The sequence below is a fragment of the Triticum dicoccoides genome, chromosome 2A (genome assembly GCF_002162155.2).
Source record: "Triticum dicoccoides isolate Atlit2015 ecotype Zavitan chromosome 2A, WEW_v2.0, whole genome shotgun sequence".
Taxonomy (NCBI): Eukaryota; Viridiplantae; Streptophyta; class Magnoliopsida; order Poales; family Poaceae; genus Triticum; species Triticum dicoccoides.
In genome coordinates, this window is record NC_041382.1 from 559837992 (window position 1) to 559842585 (window position 4594).

Consider the following 4594-nt stretch of genomic DNA (forward strand, 5'->3'; position numbering starts at 1 on the left):
AAGATTGTGTCTCGGTCATCCATTTCTCAAACATCATCTAGTGCGAGAAAACCAACGGAGGAGATCGGGTCTTGTGGGGAAAAGTGCGCAAACCTCTGCAGAGTGTATAAACTAATCATGGTTAGTCATGTCCTCGGTTATGGACATCTTGAGTATCTGGCTTTTGGATTATCATATGGATCTCATCACTCTAAATTAATTTGTTGGGTTGAAAATTACTTTTAATTGGGATTGAGTTGGAGGAACCTTCTCAATATTGTTCAACTATCGTGATAGTTAAATAAAATATATTTCTTTGTTGTAGGGAAAAATTAGGTTTTCACAAAACATATTAACCATACGGCCTCCACCAGCCATATATGTATATAGTGATAGCTTTTATCTGTTCATTACTCTCATGTGTTACATTGCCAGCATATTCCATATGCTGACCCGTTTTCGGGCTGCAATGTATCATGTTGCAGACTTTTCAGACGAGGAGTAAGGTGCGATAGGTCGTTTGTCATGCCCTCAGCTATGTCGTTGGAGTTGATGGACTCACTTTATCTTCCAAGCCTTCCGTTGTTATCGTATTAGATGGCCTTAAGCCATATTTATTGTAATAAGTTCTCTCTTGAGACATTCGATGTAATAGTGTGTGATTGCCACAATGTTATAAATCCTTTGAGTATTGTGTGTGTCAGCATTACCGATCCAGGGATGACACTGAAGCATAGAGACTTGACCGTTTGAGGTCAGGTCGCTACAAGATGGTATCAGAGCACACGCTGAATGTAGGACACGACCACTAAGAAAAGCCATAGGTCACTCTTCTCTACTTATTTCTGACTCCTCTCCATTTTCTACTCTTTAGGATGGCGGATATGAGGAACAAGTTTGCACAACCGGATGAAGACACACCTTTTGGATGACACTTGAAGGAAGTCACTAAGTACCTGAACATTGGAATACCAAGCTTCACCGGGACCTACACCGCCGCTTTACAGGAAGAGGAGCATTGGATGATTCGAGTTCAAGTTCCAGGAAGGTCGTTCATGCCAGTCACTAAACCCACAGTTTTCCTTTGATGCACCCACCTGGAGTCTAGGCAAGAGTATGGCAACCCACATCGCTATGGGACGCATCGACGAAGTTCACCACAAGGAGATGAAGGACTCTATCTATTAGATATGTGGGCGCTGAGATGAGCAATGGGAGATGATCAACATCATGAAGGACAGGTCCATTGCAGCATTCATCCAGGAATTAAACCACCACATTCGTCGCCAGGAGAACCAGATGTGCGCACGCATGATAGATTGGAAGAAGGCGATGATCAGGATCACGGAGCTAGAAGAGGAGTGTAAGTCTACACGCGATGGATATGAGGAGGAAATGATGATACTTGTGGAGAGGAATGACGACATGACCAGGAAGCTAGGAGTTTTTATGGGAGACCCCGCGCCAGGAGGAGAAGACGACGAACCTAAGGAGATTCATTTTGAAGACTACATCATCATTGACGACACCGACTCCGACCCTGATAGTAGTGATGATGACTATGAAGACGAAGCTGGAGCAGATATCATGGAGTCTTCCACCGATCAAAATTTCTAGTAGACCACCATACTATTAGTAGTACCCCCCATGTAAATATTAGTAGTCTGAGCACTGTAACGATAGTTAGACCGATTGTATGCCCTTGCTTGATTGAGTGAGTGATATGTTATGATTGTGTTTGTCTCATGTGCATATGGGTAGTGTTTTCTCATTAGGCCTCATTCTATTCTAATCTCTTCCCTCTAAACCCATCAGATGCCTCCAAGACGTGACCCCAGTTTTGCTTTCCCACCGGAGCTCACTCAGTTGATCCAGCAGCAGAATGCCTTGATGCACTTATTAGTTTAGAACCAAGGCAGCAACAACAACAACAACAATAACAACCCACCGCTAGCACCACCAGTTGAGAACTTAGCCCGTTTTCTGAGGCTGCAGCCGCCGGTGTTTTCCAGTAGCATCGAGCCAATAGTTGCTGATGATTGGCTGCGCTAGATTGGAAGGGAGTTGACCACCGCAGGTTGCACAGATGCTGAGAAGGTGCATTTTGCTGCTCACCAATTGGATGGACCAGCAGCCGCATGGTGGGAGAATTACACAACCACTTTTCCTATAGCCAATGTCACCTGGGAGAAGTTTCAGCAATCATTCCGCACAGCCCACGTATCCACTGGATATATGAGCATGAAGAAGCGTGAGTTTCGCAACTTATGCCAAGGGAACTGTACTCTAGGCCAGTACGTGGAGGAGTTTAGTAAGTTATCCCGCTATGCTCCAGATGATGTGGCCACAGATGCCACGAAGCAGGAGAAGTTTATGGAAGGGCTGAATGATGAGATGGGTATGCAGTTAATGGCGGCAACATTTAACAACCACTAGGAGTTGGTAGATAAAGCTCTCATGATCGAAGGGAAGCGGCAGCAGCAAATAGAGAGCCACAAGAGGAAATATGGACAAGGGAAGTACAATTCAGGAGCTCAGCAGAAGCCTCGCTTTACCCCAAACTCGGGAGGGCTTACCCATAACCATGGAGGCCACACTCACAATGGAGGAAGTACCCATAATCATACTTGCCCAAGGAATGGGAATGGAGCAAGCAGCAATCAAAACCGTTCCAATCCAGCCACACCCGCCAAGAGGGACTTAAGCCACGTTACTTGTTTCAAGTGCGGGAAGACTGGACACTATGCCATGGAGTGCCCTGAAGCGAAGAACGGAAATGGTAATGGAAGCTCTAGGAAGAAGCCCAATCCATTTAACAAAGGACAAGTGAACCACGTGAACGTGGAGGAGGTTGAAGAGCAACTAGATGCAGTTATCGGTAAGTTTTTAGTTAAGTCGTTTACTGTCGTGGGTTTGTCACGGCAGATGTCCTCGTGGAAGGACTTAGTCATGGAGCCATCGCTACGGGTTAGCTTAAATGGGTTAAACCGGACAAGGGACACGAGGGTTTTTATACTAGTTTGGCCCCTTCGATGAAGGTAAAAGCCTACGTCTAGTTGTGTTGGTATTGCTAGGGTTTCGATGACCAGGGAGCGAATCCGCTTTGCCTGGCTCTCGAGTTGTTATCCGTTGTCTTCCCTCTAAACCGTTGCCAGGTCGTCCCTTTATATACATAGGTTGACGCCCGCCGGTTTACAGAGTCCCGAGGCCAGATCATAAACGTGTCCGGCTCGGTCTCTATTCCTCCTAACTTACAATACAAGTCACATGAGAGAGTCGGTTTACATCTACAGGCCTTAACTCGCCTTTGGGCCTTGGTCCTCCGTAAAGCACCATCATCCTTACGTCTTCATAGGCTTCTAATCTTCATATAGTTAATCCGGTTATTCCTGGCCGGTTTACATCCAGTAGTAATATCCCCAACATTAGGCCCCAGATTGATTTGAACCTGTTCATGTCAATCTTCAATACTTAGAAAAATTCTTCCCTTGCATCTTCATCTTGATCTTGTAAACCACCGTGACGTCACACTCCAGGATCATGATAAATCGCCATGACATCACTTTGTTATTTAAAAATGATACATCTCACCTTCAGTTAATGACCTTCCGACAATAGAGGCGACCGCTCCGTTAGATATCCAATATTCAGGCTCCTCTATTCTCGCGCCTGTCACCTCCCCCTTTACCTTATAAATAGGGCCAAGGGTCATTTCCTTTTTTCCCTCCGTCTCTTCGCTTCTTCTTCCTCCTCGCGACGCCCCTGCCTCCGAGCGCCACCATCGTCGTCGAACTTCGCCTCTGCATCGCCAACGGCCGTTGCATCGACCTGGTCATACCAGATAAACGCGGCGCACCTCCGCTTCCTCAACAGCTGTTGTAAGCCCTTCCTTTTCCCTCTGTAGATCCATTAGGGTTCATGCAGGTTCATGTTGATCTCTTCGTGTTCTTCGTCAGCCCATAGATAGCATAGCTCGATCTCAACGTGTTTTGCACCGCAGCTATGGCACTCCTTACCTCGGCCATTTAAGCCAAACCTAAAATCTTGATCTGAACCTTGTGTGAAATGCTTCGGGACCAAACCTTCTCAATATTTTTCCTTTTCCCAACTTACGGTAGATCTAAAATTTCAATGCAATCTTGTGAAACCTGTTTTACCTTAGTTAGTCGTTCTTGCCTTAGATCTGTACCTTCTTTATCACATAGGCGGTTTACCTTTGTAGAAAGCAATCTATCACATACCATTAGTCCCCTTGTAAACCGGCAATCCCTTTATCTCCGTTGTCATACTCCGGTTTAATAATATGTGTATCTCTCTTTTTCCACTTATCGCTTTGTCATTCATAATTGTATCATCCTCCGGTTTACCAATTTCACAAAATTGGATTCCTTTGTCCTGTTGCACCTTATGCATCACTATGAATGAATTGTAAACCGGCATTTCTTTCCAGCTTTTCACTTGGAATGGCCAAGCAGTTTTATTCCTGCAACTGGGCTCCCTCCCGGGTTACAGAGGAGCAACTAAATGGAATGGTCAAGATCGGTACTTTACCAAAGAAGAATGAGATCCGGTGGCGAGTTCCTGGGCCGGAAAATCCTCCCACCCCTAAGCAGGG